This window comes from Neodiprion pinetum, chromosome 6 (genome assembly GCF_021155775.2).
Source record: "Neodiprion pinetum isolate iyNeoPine1 chromosome 6, iyNeoPine1.2, whole genome shotgun sequence".
Lineage (NCBI taxonomy): Eukaryota > Metazoa > Arthropoda > Insecta > Hymenoptera > Diprionidae > Neodiprion > Neodiprion pinetum.
The window spans coordinates 17,404,116-17,421,308 of NC_060237.1; the positions used below are offsets into that span (position 1 = coordinate 17,404,116).

At 36.5% G+C, this 17,193-nt stretch overlaps 1 protein-coding gene and 1 long non-coding RNA gene across 5 annotated transcripts in view; one reads left to right on the top strand and one right to left on the bottom strand.

Moving 5' to 3' along the window:
- Positions 1–980: 980 nt before the first annotated feature.
- On the bottom strand, positions 981–2,748 carry LOC124221488 (uncharacterized). The gene is made up of 3 exons (XR_006883829.2): positions 2,665–2,748; positions 2,363–2,595; positions 981–1,408 (listed from the first exon to the last, which is right to left on the bottom strand). It is a non-coding gene; the product is annotated as an uncharacterized lncRNA (long non-coding RNA).
- Positions 2,749–2,913: 165 nt separating this feature from the next.
- Positions 2,914–17,193, top strand: part of nuf (rab11 family-interacting protein nuf) — a 76,961-nt gene continuing 62,681 nt past the window's right edge. For all 4 annotated transcript variants that reach the window (XM_046631520.2, XM_046631522.2, XM_046631521.2 and 1 more), the window contains exon 1: positions 2,914–3,293. The gene's annotated coding sequence lies outside the window, so the exon portion shown is untranslated. The remainder of the gene's footprint in view (positions 3,294–17,193) is intronic.

Here is a 17,193-nt window from a genome sequence, read left to right on the forward strand (position 1 = left end):
TTTGATACGTAAATAACAGTGCCATAAAATACTTTCATCTGTGAGTTGTAGCCCATTTTAAGAATTCTTAGTGATTAGAACTTTGTTAAAACCGAAATTATGCTTCGGCTGTTCTAATTGTCAGTTTATTTTCCATGGAATGATAATTGATACGTAACTAGAGACAAAAATAGTGTATCTAACGACGATCATGTTGATTTCTCCGCTCATTTTGTACCCAAGTTTGAACTTGTTCAACAAATTTCGCAATGAAAAATGTTTTCCTCTGCGTTGTGAACTCTAAATTTTTTGGACATAATTTCATGCCAAACATTTTCATCGAAGGGTTAGTTTTTATACCAAATAGTCGACGAATATTTTATCATTTTTGAGAATATAGTGTACAGAAGTCACCACTTGTGTACACCTACTGCTACACTGAACTGGCATTGTTAACTCTGAAAAGTGTAAGTATCCGTATAAACGCTATAACTTGCGAATTCGCGTGTATCTAGTCATTTTTTTTTCACAAATTAATTTTTTGTATTCAATTTTATGACGTACTGACTGGCTGCTTAAGTGCTCTCCGTCGTTTTATATTTACCATTTGAAATTTATTGTAGAGGCACAATTACTTTTCATCAGCTAAATGGATGTAGGGAAAGTACTGGTTTCTGTCAAAGATGACTTCCCAGTTTTAACAAATTTTCACCTTTTCGAATTCCGGGCATCCGAAAAAGAGGCTTTTAGAAAAATTTATTTCTATTTATTTATCTGTTTACCTATCCAGACAAACTACCGCGATGATCTCGGAAACGGCTCGATGAAACAATCTGATAATTACAAGTTTATACAAAGTACATAGCAAGTATTTTACAAATTACTATAAAAAGATTAAAACGCTGCAATAGGAAACAATTTTATTAAATATACAGAAACCATTTTATGAGTAAAAGAAAATACTAAGTATAAATTTTTCAGATAATAGTCGATACCTCTAGTAACTGAATTGGTTTGACAAGTAACGAAAAGTGCCGCGAAAAGTATTTCTGGGGTCGTATTTGTCACCTTAATTCAGAATACAAAAGAGAACAAAGCGTTATGAAGATATAAGTTATTGACATTTTGACTCAGCAAATCGCATGCGGTTTTTCTATTGAAACAACCTTTTGTACAACCTGACGGAACAAAAAGGAATAGATTCAAATGACATGGGTCAAATGTCGTGGTATATCAAGTCCCACCAGAGCTGTATTATAATGTTTAGCGCACTTGAATCGACATCTCTCCTCGCTGCGCAGGATGATATACCTATAAATATATTTATGTAAGGTCAGAGTGTGGAGGTCCTTTTCTTTCTCATGAGAATCACGTTTAAGATTGGCTGCAGCATTGATGAACGTGTACAGACATCGCTGCACCTACACACCTCAAGATCAAAAAGAGAATGGCTCAGGTCAGACAATGGGAATACTGGAGGTGTACAGTGACGGGTCGTATTTATCGATAGAGGTTAATCCGCAATGTGTTCGATAACAGTTATTTATTATATTTCCTCAATCAATCATAATAAATAATTCATCGCATTTTAAATAAACACCTAAATAAATAAAAAAAACTTGATCTAAATCGGAAACAAGGTCAAGTGATCCAATCTACAAAAATTGTTCTCGAATGCATCCGTTCATTTGAACTGTCCCTGTCCTATTTCTACAGTGTAATTCAGTCTAAACGACTTTTTAATGAATCCAAAATAACTGCTATTAGTTGAATCAAACGTAGGAATTAGTAGTTTAAATTGACGAGCGAAGAAAAGCAATATAGTAGGGAATCGTAGCGGTTTTAGCAGCGTACTGTTCTGCTCTCCAAATTTCCCCAGACAGTAAGCGTAGTTGTAAACGACGACTGTCGCGTTGCTACTAAAGCGAATGAATGAATCAAGGATAACTCTAACTTTTTCTATAATTTATCTTTCATTGTTTCGTAATTTCTTCGTACTATTATCACCTTCTTTCCAAGTTTCTAGTCTTCACAATGGAGTTTTTGTTCAACAGGCGCCAGTGGCGTTCACGTCAAACTTTCTAACGATAACTTTAAACACTTGTGGCGTGGCGTTGCGCCGCGCGTTGCTCTTTTGCAGCCAGTGTCCATTCGTACCGGGAACATTTTCGTTCACAAATTTCAACACAAGAAGAATTAAATAATAATCTCCGTTCACAAATATGCTTCTATTAACACAAGGGTGACAAGCGTATATTATAAACGAAAAATAAAATTCGCAATTTTCACCTTAAAAATTATTTGTCGTCGCAAAATAATACTTTGGCCAAAAAAACTCGAGCGACGAGTAAAACTATCAAGTAACGTTAAGAAAATTAAATACTTCTCGACAGGTTAGAAAATCATTTAGCCACATCTCCTCGAATTTTGTCAAATTTAGTCCACTATTCGACCGAAAGAACATCCCTTTCCTTCAAACGAGTCACGATCCTACTCGCGGATAGAGAAATTTGCATCTATTTCGAGGTCATTCGTGAAGACGAGTTGCACTCTCTTCGACAGCAGAAATTCGGATTCTTCGAAACTGATTCAATATGGCGAGCAGAAGGACGAATTCTGAAAGTCCCCAGAGGTAATAATATAAAAAGAAAAATGAATGAGACAAAAAAAAACATCCCCACTTACTGTTACATCCAACGAAAACGGATGGCGAGGTTGTCACTCTACGATAATTCGCACCGTTGACGCATTACGTAACCGTCGTACGAGCTCGGCGCGCATTGGCGGTTGAGAGACACTGGTGATCCCTCGTACCTGCAGGTAACAGCCTACATTTCTAGTTTTATTTTTCACCGTCTCTGCGCATGCGCGAGAGGTCTCGCAAGCAATGCTTCGCGTCTGGTGTAGGTAGCTCGGTTATTGGTGCTGGCACCGAGGTTTCTCAGTTCGGTTGAACGTCTGATCAACGGCTCGTCGTCGCACGGTGACATATCCGAGACCAGGCGCAGGTGCCCGTCGTGTTTACGTCGTGCCTTTGCATTCGCAACGGTTTATATTATGCTCGCCTCATCTTCGATTCAATGCTAAAATACCCAAAGGCGAATAAGTAGTTGTTTTTGTTTGGTGCTAATTGTTGTAGTGGTGATCGCAAGTGGTTTTGCGGATCAGTTCTGTTGTGTACAAACACACGCACACACAGCGTGTCGAATCGTGCACCCTGCCAAGTAAATTGCAAGAACCCCACACACCCGGGTGCTTTTGGATTACACACGTATACGGAAATTGGCAGCAACTCAAAACACCTTAAACTCAAGGTGAGTCTTCGCCCCTGATCTTCGCTACTTGTCGGTTCATTTTCGCTCCTTTTCTCTCTATCTCTCTCTCTAAAATTATGTGTCACAAGCAGTATGCATACGTTTCCGTGCACTTGCTAATAGGGTCGTGAAATCAATTCTCAATAGTTTTATTCATCTTCGTTGCAAGGATACCTACTTTGATGATTTTTTACGCGGAGAAATGGAAAGCGTTAAGTCAATGTGTATTCCACAGTACACAAGCCCATAATTCGCGTGACGCGCGGTGAAGTTTCAAAAATATTCCTTTGCTGTATTTCACGAACATAGAATACACAGATGAGATCGTGTCCCTTACGTCATTCGGCCGGTGACCGCTGCGCCGTATAGTCTGTATACAGAGTTGAAGTAGGTTGCCTGGAAAGGGGGGAGGAGACATTTTTCTCACACGCTGCATTGAGAATTTGGTGAAAATGTATTGGCGAGATAGTTAAATAGCTGTTTTGCTCGATGCTCAGCTTAATCAAACACTTTTGAATTTTCGTGAGTATTGTTGTCGTTTTGAATTCAACAAAAACAAAACAAAAAACGGAGATGACCGTGACGTTGCGTTGTTTCGAGTTCTTTTCTTCTTTGTTGCTTGCTTCATTTGCTTTTGATAGTCCTGTGTCCAGCGGTTTGTTATTCTTGTTATTGGATCGTAACATTTCAATTGGCAACCGTACAGACGTGGGATTTTAACGATCGTTTTTGTCAAGCTTCACTATTTCAACTACCGGAGTTTTTGTTTTTTCAGATGTCTGTAAATGTGGTTAGTCAGGACTCGATTACATATTTTCCTATTTCTATTCACCCTGACCCGCTTTAGCGCAGTAATTATACGCGTGTCCGTATTCGTGGATCGTTTTTATTCGTACATATCGTTGAAAACACGTATAATGAAGAAACTGTAGTCTACCGCAAAAGGATAACTGGCGGAAGATTGTTGTACACGAAATACAACATAGATTTGATATTTGTAACACTGGGTCTGTGCAAGATCGTCATCAATCGTGTAGTATAGTTGAATGTTAGGAAAAAGGAATATTAACTTTTTGAACCGTAAATTTTTTCTTACAGTCAAATTCCATGAAACTGGGTCCATGTATAAGGATTCTTGAGTTTGCTGATTTCAAAAATGGGTTCAGATCTGAGAAATTTTCAAAACTTAAAATGGCGGATCCAATTTGAGCGAATAGGATCAATTTTTATATCTTCAATCTGCCATATTTTGAATTTTGAAATTCTGACATCAGATTCGTTTCCAGCCACCCAGAAAACCCCCGAATAACAAATTTCAAGCGAAACGGATCATTTTTATATTTTCAGTCCGCCATATTGAAACCGCAATTTTGAATTTTTTGAAATTCCGACATCGGATTCGTTTTTAGTGACTTCAAAATCCAAGATTACCGAGTTCGATTTTTTAGTCTTTAGATTTTGTAAAAACAGGCATTTTCAACACTTTGTTTATCCATAGCGCCTACTATATTCACAGAATCATTATAATCCTTCTTAAAACATCAACATTGATATCTTAGAAGTCCAATCATGCAAAAAACTGACAACGATACCTCAAAAATTGAATATAAATCTTGAATAACCGATTCGAAAAAGGTGTCTCATATATGTTATGCTGTGGCGCAAAGGGTTAATCGGTAATATATACTTGAACTTGTATAAATCATCCTAGCATCGTAATAAAATTTATAAAGTAAACGATTCACGAGTGCAGGTAATGTACATATTTTTGATTAAGGAACAATGTCGGTGGTAATTTAATTTTATTCAAAGCGAAAACACAACGGCAGCCCGTTTCAGAAACGTTAACTCCATGAGACTTCGATCTGCGGCGGCAGGAGCAGAGAGTTTACTTGTGAGTAATCACAAATTGAAGTTGCGCGTTGCGGTTCGTTTTGATTTTAAGTAGGCAGACGGTACGAGGTCGTCCGCATCGTTATCTCAATTGGCATAAGGTTCATGTACGTATTAGGCATGAGAAACGGCGACACGACGACGGGCTTGCACTTGTGTACAAATTTTAGTTTCAGGAATGAGTAAGTATGCGAAGACGACTCCTACCTGTCCATACATGTGTGTTTGATTCATTGCACGTTACAGAGATCCTCACGCCCACGTAAGAAATTTTCTAAACAACGCGATGAATTTTATTCAAATACTTACGGTAACACTCGCTTCATAAGCCGCAGCTGCGAATTCCAGAAGTTTGTCATCATAAATATTAATTGCCGTAACCTCTTTACCTTTTGTCTAATATGGATATACGTACCTTCTAGGTGTCTATTATATAGCAATGGAATTGTAACAACTGTGAAATGACCTAGGAGTTCGTGAAATGATTTAGGAGAGGGACGGAAGATAGATAAATAGATAGGTAGATGTGTACATTAATATCCATATCAATGCTCGAAAAAGCAAAAGAGGTTTATACACATTTCATGATATTGCACATACAATGAGCATAAATCTTCTGAGAAGAGGAAGACGAGTCGTCGAATTCAGTTTCGAAATAACTAAGAGTGATGGAAATCTTTGAAATCTTACAGTATACTTGTTTGGATATTACTGTAACTAAAAGATATGTTAATAGTCAGATATAAATATAATAAATGTTGCATTAATAATAAAACACATTTCTTCATGCTCAATCAAAGCGAATTGGTCGGCAAGTAACGATTTATTTTGCGCAATGGATTTAAAGTACGTACTTTTTTTTTTTTATAAACGAAAACCGCTATTTCGCGACTTGGGAATTGTCTGAATTCGAGTAAATCGTAATAAAGTAGGACACACTCATATTTTGAAATCCAAGTTTCTTTAAAGGCATTGGAAACATGAATATAGTGAATTTCTTTTCAATGTTTTGTTACGATAACGTTAACAACTTCAGTCTCGTTCAAATTTCATACGAAATGCCGAAGAAATAAATATGTCACATCCATCATTCGGAGTAATTTGATCGTTACTTGCCGACCGATTCTGTTTGATTAACCGTGAAGAACATGTCAAGTTATCGATATCCGGACGGATGTGTCGTTGATCTTTCGAAAATTTGAAAAAATGACAAACCATTGCGAAGTAAATTTCAATTCAGATTACATTTTTCGATGAATTGAATTCCGTGGCATGGTTTACAAATTTTTTCTCGTGAATTCCAGTACGAAATGAGTTAGCCAAAGTTTTGTATTGTTCCTCTTTCCAGAAAATGATCACTCTAGAAAAGTTTCGCTCTTTACATTTTTCGATAAAATTTCTCATATTTTTGAAATATATGTATGGATAATTTTGAAAGAGTTAAATTGTTTAATTAATCTATAGCCGAAGGTAATAAGACGATTCGGTGTTTCCTTTTTACTTCCAGTTCCTCGAGTTACTTCCTTTGCTCATTGCTCCGTGTAAATCCTTGTTTAAAAAATTCGCTTCAGATACACGTTGTCAAATATATGTCTTCCGATGAAACGTATTCCTATTAAATGATTTTTTTCTACATCTACCTGTGACGCATCGTGGCACCATTGTTAAATAAACTATTGAATATTTATAGTTACGGCCTGCCGGAATTTTACGAAATCACACGTTTCAAAGCTTTATAAATATCGTTCAATTAGCTCTATGAAATTAGAATAAACCGCCTTGTCAATAATGATAATATTGGTCTGTGTTTATGCTAGAATATTATAATATCAACGCAAGTCGAAAAGGTACTCTGCATATTCGGCAGGTCTATGTCCAGGGTGTCTACTGCTCCTTAAATATCCTTCAATCCTGGAACTAATCTGGGAAACAAAAATTACTCCTTAGGTCCTGGACAAGTTCTGGAATATTTTGATTTATCCTGGAAAAGTTGATATAATACATTTTTGATTGAAAACTGCGACATTTTATTTGTAACACGCGGCCTTGAATGCGTTAAATTTTAACAAATGGATCATGCAGTCCTTAGCAATTCGTTCTGTATATGAACTACTACATATATGCATAAATTTTTTGATCCAACACCTATTCAACTTTCCTATCCTTGAAAATTCGTACGAACACAAAATTAAGGTTCCAGAATTTTTTACAATCTATTGTCCAGAAAACTTCTGGAATGGTCCTGGAATTTAAATTCTTAATTACAGTAGACACCCTGCATCTCGAACGATGTATAGTTACAATAACGAAGTTAATTTCGTGGTGTAGAAAACGAGTTTGTTTTTATGAGTACGCGAAAAAATTCTACGTTTATCAAAAAGAATTCCGAAGATCTGGCAATCGTTATCCAGACGTTTTCAGGGGCGAGGTTGAAATTCCGAATTTTAAAAGTTCCGAAAGCACCAAATTCTGAATTTTTTGATGGCGAAACTTGAAGTAAAGAAATCAAACTTGGACGAAACATCAATGTTTCGAATGGTCCGAAACCCGACACTCAAAGTTCCATAAATGCAAAAGAAAGGGTAAAATTCCGAAAGGATAAAATGCTGAAAAGGCATAACTCCGAACAAGTTGAGATTCCGAATTAGGAACTTTTCAAATTCGGAACTTGAACCCTGCCCCGTTTTTCAAGATGAGTTTAAATGGAAGTGCGTCATTCAATGTTATATTACATGAAACCCAACACATTGCAGGCGAAACCAACGCGATTAGATGCCTCGTGCAACAATATCGAGAACCGCATTGTATTGTGTTACCAAAATAATTATCCATCGAGCTACGCCCCCGTAATCATTGTATATATGGAGTATTCCACGTCAAATTAGCAGTCCATGTTCCTCATTCTCTTCGATTTTAATAATTTTTTGGTATGATGTTCATACCAACCCAAAAAGGTCTCGGAATTTTTTTCAGATTTTTTTCCAACGTTGAACTTTGAAATAAATCGAAAAAACAAATCCGAAAACAACATTTTTAAAAATCTGAAGTAATTCACACAGATTCTATGATTTGAAATGTGATTTTCAAGCATCACATGATAACGAAACCTCAATATTTACTATTTTTTTCGGAAGTTTGTAGTTTTTCCATGTCGGAATTAGAGTTTCTGTTTTCTGATCCCCGATATAAATAGATCACAGAATCATGACAATAATGTGATTCCGCAATCTTTTAGATCGAGGCATATAAAAAATACAAAAGCAGAAAACAATTCCGTCACGGAAGAAAATAAAACTTTGCGAAAAAAATAGTAAATATTGAGTTTCCATTATCGTGTGTTGCTGAAAAATTATATTTTGAAACATAGAAACCGTCTCAGTTTTTTAAGAATTTTACAAACCGCGTTTTCGTAACTGATTTAGCGATTTTGTATAAATTTCACCAGTGGCTGAAGGAAAGTTGGTAAGAACATCATACTGGAAAATGGTTCAAATCGAAGAGGATGAGGTTCATGGGCTGCTAATTTGACGTGGAATCTCCCATATATAACCTGATCTCCCTCACGCACTCGTCCTACGCTATACTTCCTCGGTTTCTTATGGGTCATTCGGAGTCAATTTTAAGATCAGAGCGCGTACCTGGTTTATACACCCTCACATACGTACATACATTCCGACTACCTTCGAACCCTGCAAACCGCTTGAAATTCTTTCTTGGCACGACGAGGTTTAGTCACGAGCTGAGGACGGGGACGTGGCTTGTTTGCCTCTTAGAATTTCACGCGTCATATTATATGCTGCATACCTTTACGTATCGCTCACTTCGCACTCTCCAAAAATCCTTGGATTTCGAATGATCAAGCGTGTATTTTCACTATACAGAAAACTGTGAATGGTGTTACGTATGATAATAAAACATCTAGTCTACGATTGGAACTGACGGCAATGTCGTTTTATACCATTCGGTCTGCGCTAATAAATGAGTATTGGTCACAGAAAGAAACAATAAAATATCTGTTCGTTGAAGATTATCGATTTTATTATGATTCTTTGAGTTTATTGGTGCACCAATTATAACCTATAGGAATAGAACAGGCACTACCTCTATAATACTTGAGTGAAATATCAATAAAAATAGTCTTTATCGTGACAGATACTATTTAAGTCTTCATCAACAGCAATTTACAGTTATAATATTTTGTTTACGGTTGATTTCTTGCGCTATGAAAAAAACAGCGACTTGCGCACAATTCTTGTACTGCAATCCATGATACATAAACTTTATTTGAGTCAGGTGCGTACCACGAGCTTGAGATAAAATATAGAAAAGTGACATTTTTTCAAAGGGTTTTCATTCAGATCTAAAAACCCAAAATATTACACCGAAAAGTAACGCAATGTCGAAACACTGAATGTTTCGAAACAAAAACTTTCCGCCCTGAATTTTCCTGAAAGAATTTTGCGTTTTCTATGGTACCACGTGCACCTCTCAAGTCCAATACTTGGTGAATACTTTTCTGCGCCACATTTAACAGCGAGGAAGCATGTTTCGTTGGGCAAGATGCGCACTGAACAGAAACAGTGAACATATTGTTTTCTCAAGAAAACTTTGGCTTCGTGTGAGTAAGCAAATTTCTGTTTCGAAGGACAAAAATTAAGTGAATATTGCTGATTTTTAGTTCAACTTAGAAATTACTCCATAAAGCTATCCTCCTGACGATAAACGATACTTATACCCAGATATCAGTGCAGTTGATCATATTTTCTTGCAAGACTATACGAAATCCAGAAAAATTAGCCGAAAAAAAAAAAAAAATTTGGCTAGTTCGACCAAAGTTTTTCTTCAAGTGTCGAATTACACAGGTGGATGAACAGCCTCAGGTATGAATTCTTTCTACCAACAGATCCCGGAAACCCTCTGCAATCTCTTCGACCCTAAGCTAGAGCCTGATTCCTGATGCGCCTACAGGAAAGGTGGATTTTTATTGTGATGTAAGTGGTCGTAAGAGTAAAATCCGACCACGAGTTTGAACACATAATTTCCTCGTCGCGATCATCCTTTCTATTATATTCGAATGCTGAATCTGATTCAATGAAAGTCGACTTTCATCTATCTGCTGTATGACTGACTGTTCAATGTTCATGCTCCACGAATTAGCGGTCAGGTCTTGAGTATTCAAGCGAACGTTGCAATGCGCTGCATGCAGCCATTAGAATGGGTGCATCTTTGCAGCGGATTATTTATCAGAATAATTGACGCATTTGCGAATTTGAGTTTAATGACTAAAGGTTTTTCCTTGAAACATGGCACAACTTTCATAAATTTTTCTCATTGCAGAATTATCATATGTACATAATTCATATTACAGGATTTTTTTTCTTACGTAGATACAGTATTAACTGAAATTAGTATGAAATCGGAGAAACCGCCACTCCTTGAGTCTTTAATTTGTTTCGAAATGAAACGAGAACATGACCATGGATTAATCGTATAATATCCAACAGGTGTGACAATCGATTTCAACAAGTTTAAACCCACGTACCTCCCTAATTACCTATTTCACAGTTCTAATTTTTTACTTTGCCGCATATGTTTGTCCGTAAATTTAGGCGTATTGTATACGAGGGTCTAAACGTGTCGAAATTAAGGTTTCGTTGTTTTTATTACAGGCGTACGGCTTCTTCTGCCCGGGGGTTTTGTTCACGGCTACTGGTTACCGCAGGCTTCGTTGTTATAGTTATAACTAAGTATAGAGAGCCGCTCTCTTCGCGTTAACGTATTTATTTACTCACGTGACGGCGATGGGCAGCAAATCAACTTGCAGCCTGTGCTTCCAACGCTTTCAGGCGAGCTTTAAAAGACTCCGGGTAGTCTGGTACAGAAAACAAAGACAATCAGCAGGAATACCTGTATAACACTGCGTCGCGTCGGGTCTTTGTTCACCACTATCGGTACTGGGTCAGTTTACTTTACGCTGATTGGAACGTGTGTCGCGAGTTGAAAGTCTCGACCGAACTCACCTTCGTACGATAAGAATAAAGGAAATGGATACACCATCGGCGGGAAGAATAATAAAGCTGAAGGTTAATATTTGGATTTAACAGGTGTTTGTGATAACGCTGATGGAAATAAGGCTGTGTATTGGGCATTCCGCGTCGATTCGACCAGGGTCTAACCCTCAGCCTCTTGGATTTGGTTCGAGATTTTTTATATTGTTGTCCCAATTCGAAAAATCATTTCAACCCTCTTTCAGATTTTTCCTACCTTCCAGGTGCCCCAAATTATATAAATTCTGTGGTTAAAACTGAAAATGTTTGAACCAAAGTCGAAGTAGGCAGGCGAAACGGTGATTTTGTATTAGATATCATTTTAAATAATATGTAACTTTTTTTAAATTCATTTCGATTTTTTTTCTTAATTTTCAGGGTTCAATATGCTGGTTATGTCTCCACTGACACAAAAACAATCTGTAAATTTCAATTGAAATTCAGAAATAACATTCAAAATTCAAAACCAGTTTTTTAGTTATTTTGATTTTTCAAGTTATAATTTTTATTAAAATTTATGTATTGTTGCTTTATTACGGAAGATACATCGAAGCCTGAAAATTCCCTCCAAAAAAATCTAAGAAAAAAAAAAAAAAATGATGGATTGGTTAAATAATTAATAAAAACTTTCTGTTTTGCCTGCTCTCTTAAGCTTTAATTGAAATATTTTTGGCTTCTCCCATACAATTTATGTAAGTTTTTAATATTTTTCAAAAATGTGGGAATCACTGTTAAAATACCATTTGAGGAGCTCTGAAAAACCTGAAAAAAATTGGAATGATTTTTAGAGTTGAAGCAACAATATAAAAAATCGCGTACTAAATCCGAGAGGGTGAGAATCAGAGGTGCCTCGTATATAGAGTTGAACATTAAATTTTGTCAGATTTCGTGGAGAGCTAATTGTTTTGTAATTTATTACATTGCAAACCAGCTAACTCGATGACGATTTAACTTTGTGGAATATTGTGTTGATATCAGTGCAAAGATAAAAAAATATGTTCATTCCGTGTTCAATTGCAAGTCGCACGAGGCAAATGTTGAAATGAATCTTCCTCAACACAATATAGCTATAAGGAATGAGGATAATACGAAAACAATCGTGACTGGACGAATGGTACAAGGTATAACAATAGACCGGGTTGAGTAGGATTACTCCGTAGTTTTGTGAGCATATGTTGAGGTTCTGCAGTCACGAAATCTGATTAAATCTTCGGCAAGTTAATCACGTTACTGCATCGACGCATGTTTAAGAAAAATTACTAATTCGCACCTTTATGACTTTCCGAAATTTAGTAAACCATTCACTGAGAAAAATTTCATTTCTTATAGTAACTAGAAAAATTCAGTAAAACAGGTGTCGTTAAAAAAAACTATTCGAATATCGTTGGAATTACGAAAAACGAGGTACGCGTAACCATTTTGGGCTACGTTCGATCCTTTTTTGGTTATTGCAACGCAAAATCAGTTTGCGAGGTTTACTCTACTTTTTTAGTTAAGTAAGGCTTTAACGCCAATTTATTGTTGCACAAGCATTAAATTTTCGCAACAGTGATCGTAATGAGAAAGAATAGTAACGGATAATAGACTTTCTGGTAACAGCTAGAAAACCAATTTTCATTATCTACCTAGAACTGTATTTTTCGGTTGTGGTAAAAAATCGAAATAGTTAAGGATTGAGCGGTAACCGGAACTAAAAATTTCTCTCGCGATCAGTGTTGTAAATAAAATGTACTCTTATTTTGAAGAGCCATCTCCTCGAAAGTGATTCTCTTTACCCTGTTGTATCGTCGTAGGCCAACGTTACTAACTTCAGCCTCGTCACAATTGTCCATTGCAGGAAAATGATGAATTGTTCGGTTAGCTGGCAAGCCCGCGTTTAATTGCGCATCTTATACCCGCATTCTGTTGTTTCCGTCTCCTCGTCGTCTGCGTAATGTATAGTCGTATACCCTTTCATTACAATTCGTATACATAACGGGTCCCTGTGTTTAGTTCCACCTCGAAACGTCGTCGCGCAGCTTACGACAAAGATCACAGTATACGTTATCGGTACCTACCTATGTTTGTGTAGGTTATACGGTTACCGGCTGTATTTAATTGCTCGAAACGACCGAATCAGTCACTCGAAATCATTCCATTTTGTATTATAGGCACGTATCCCGAAAGCTTATTACACGGTATTAATCTTCGAGGAAACTGTAAAATGAGTACAGATCTGACATTCGAGCGCACAGACGACAAGTTTTTCGTTTCCCGGATAAAGCTGTTGGGGTATAAAACAGGCTAATGGATGACAAGTCCGTCGATAGTTTATAAATTATTATCTGCACCATTAAACCCGTCTATAGATATACTATACACACATTATACTGTGTAATATGGATATTTTGAATTTTTTACTTTCATTCAGCTATAATTGGCATAATGCTCGAGTACTAAATGAATTATTTAAATGTATTTATAATCCAAATGGGGGCGAGTCGTTGTGATTTCAGTTTGTTGTCTATAATGCTATATCTTCTTTGATCGACAAAATATCTTACTGGGCCTTGTAAATATTATTCGTGTAAACGGACAATTTGTTTAACGTGAAGCGTGTGGATCTCAATCTCTATTTAATTCATATTAATTATTTTTTATTAGTTCTAAATACGGAATTTTTTGATTGAAAACTACTTAAATTGTCGTTTTGAATAAATGTGCGCTTAGTACTATGCAAACGCATAGATTATTTGGATCAATTAATATTTATTAAATATGATAATTTTTTTTTCTCAGTGCACGAAATTACAAATTCAACAGTTTTGATCATGACCAATAGGTACTGTTGGTTGATCTTCGTCCGAATTTCTTCGTTCGTCATTCCGCCTTAAAAAATACGTGTTCATTTAATTTCTATTATTTCGTTAGTCAGTCACTTGCATAGTTCGCAATTAGAACGTGTTCGTCAATTAATTTCCATCCAATGTGGATAAATTAGCCCGATGAACTTTTACCTTTGTAATTTTCACACAACCGTGTTATTGTTTAAAGTCCAGTCCAGAAGCAGTAAGCATTAATCATCAAGTGTTGCGCATTCTTTGGAAAAGCATGAGGAAAATATGGGAACAGACATTGAGTAGTCACTCATACATGCATGCGGTGAATCGAACGAAGCATTGCATACAAAAGATACACCATTTGCATCTGGCCTATCGATGCCCGTTCGTTTATAAATTATTTTGCGTCACTCTACCAGCGTCGTCATTATATATATATATATATATATATATATATATATATTATATATATATAGAATTAGTTCGCTAGGTATCGGCGTGAATCACGTGACAGTATACGAGAAGAGAGGAGGCCATGCAAGAATTTCCGACGCAGGTTCCACGGTCACGTGCAATCGAGAAATTTGTTTAATCAATTGTAAGGTACAAGGTATGCAGAGTTACCCGCTGCCACGTGGCTCGTACAGCACGTGTGGTATGCTCACGATGATTTGTTACAGGAAACTTGTGTATATTCAGCCACGTTATCAGGTTAGTTGATTTTTTATAATATCGACAAAGGTCGATACGTCGTTGAGAAATTTGTGCAGATGCCAACCTATCTGAAACGTGTTTGCATCAGGTTGTGTACACGATTACGTATAATTTAGTATCAGTCGAGTCGGTAAAACTAGAAAATTACCGACGCGTACAAGTTGCGCTTTATTTGTAACGTTCTCACAAACGGCAGAACTATCGTAGCTTCTGCAAAATTGCAACGTAACAAGAAAAACGCCCCTGCACTCTCTCTTGTCGGTTGTTCACTGCCTGTTCGACAATACCATAATTAACCTGAATGATTGTTATTATTCTCTCAGAACTTGCTGAAGTTTATTCAGTCTACCAAAACTGCTGCGTTTTGTGTCATGTGAATTACAATCTAAATTTCTTTTTAATCTCTACTTTGCGAGCGAATAACGAATTCCACTGCGTGGGAAAGATCTAAACAAATATTGAAAGTGTTTTTCTCGTCTTGTTGCGCGAAATGAAAGCGCCGGGTACACAGACGTATGATAATATCAAGTGTCGATTGGCCGAGGAGAGAGAGTACGAATTTTTATTTTCCAACCTTGTAACCGCTTGCGTTCTGTGCTAGCATTTGGTCTTTGATAAACCGCAATACGTATCCACAGTCGCCAGCACTTGCGGTAATGATAACTGCAACTGTCACGGAAAGCAGCGTTGTATGGACGAAATAAAATTATAGATGTATCATATAATGTAATATCCACGATGATACCTTATTCAATGGTATACTTTGCCCAGAGATCTGGCTGTGTTACGTTTCGTTTAATTAAAATTTGATCCTCGTAACTGCTATAACGGTATATGATATAAAATTTCGCAAATGTAATATATTATTTTTTTTTGTTTCCCATCAGTTTTTTAAACATGTGAGCAAAAACTTTTCTGGCAGTTGAAGTTACAATAATTTTGGTATATTGGCTTCAGTTTAGCGGAACGAATATTAATGAGGCTATCTAACTTTTACTCCAATAATTTACTGAATTTACGTATCTGCTCGTATAAATTGCAATAGATTATTTTTCTTTCCAATTGAAGTCATGTTCAACTTTTGTGCGGAAATTTCACGAGCTCAACTAATTTGTGGCAGCGAAGTTTGCAAAGTTGCAGAAATCTCTGTAACAAGACTTACAGTGAGTCATTGTAGACAAAATGTGATTACGTACTCGAATAATGCAGCACGTGAGAATATCACGTTCATTGTTTGCACTTAATCAAGAGGACTACTCCATGTATACAAAATGAGGACACTGCTCAGTGACTCGTCTTGATATCCGGTGAAAAAAAGTTTCCTGGATGGTGTTGAAAGACTTTTAGTGAACTAGTTTAACGTCGTTAAAATTCAATCTCACGTTGAGAAACGTCCGAAAGACGAGAGTATTTTTTGGCGTGAACTTGACGCAGACTACATAATACGTTTGGGTTTGTTCGAAATATACAAAAAGCAAACTAAGTCAAGCTCTTTTTTACTTCTCTAGCTGTACAGGTTGATGTATACAAAGGATATGTAGAGCTACTTATACCTGCAGAAAGATATGTATGGCAGCGATCGATGCTAAGTGGTTTATTATTTTCGTAGAAAAATTTGCAAATCAGTTTAACCTGACGACTAGCTCCCTAATATAAGCGGATTTCCTTCTATACACCGAGAACAGCTCCATATAACACGGTGCTGCCCATCTGATATGGTTCAGTAGAATCAAGTATGTTGGGTTGAAGGCTTTTGCGTCGTTTACAGTTAAAAAAAAAAAAAGGTTGCGGATGCGACCTTATATCGTTTATAAATGTCTTAAATAAAAATACATTTTGGTGCTTAAAGAACGTATCCACCAAGTGTAAGACATTTTTCCTTTATGTATTTTTTTCAGCTAATTTTAATGTAGATATGCGTTTTGCGTACATTTGTAGCCGATGCCATGAAAAAAAAATCGTCGCCCTTTTACTAACAAATTCTATACTGTTGCAGGCACGTTATATATTTGGGACAAATGGAAACGTTTATTTTTACGCCAATTTGCAATTCCTCTACCTCGTAGCAGTCATGCTAATTTTCGTTTTCAACGGTGAAATATTTTGAATAAGTAGGCTATTTGTCTTTAACTTAACGGTAAGTTAGCTTGATGTTTTTTCGGCTCACTTGCGTATTTCTTCACACAGCAAAATATCTATACAGCAGGATAATCTTATAATGACGTGGTGTGTCGACACGTTTTGTGTTATGAATAAGAAGCTGCCTATTACTCGAGGATCATTACTGATATTAACCAATTAATAATTTCATTTTGTACCTGGCGTGTTACTCTCGAATGTAAAAAGTTCTTCAATGTAACGGTTAGATCGCAACTCACTTGGTGAGTATCTATGCAACTCAGAAGTTCTAGACTTTTTCGTGTCAAT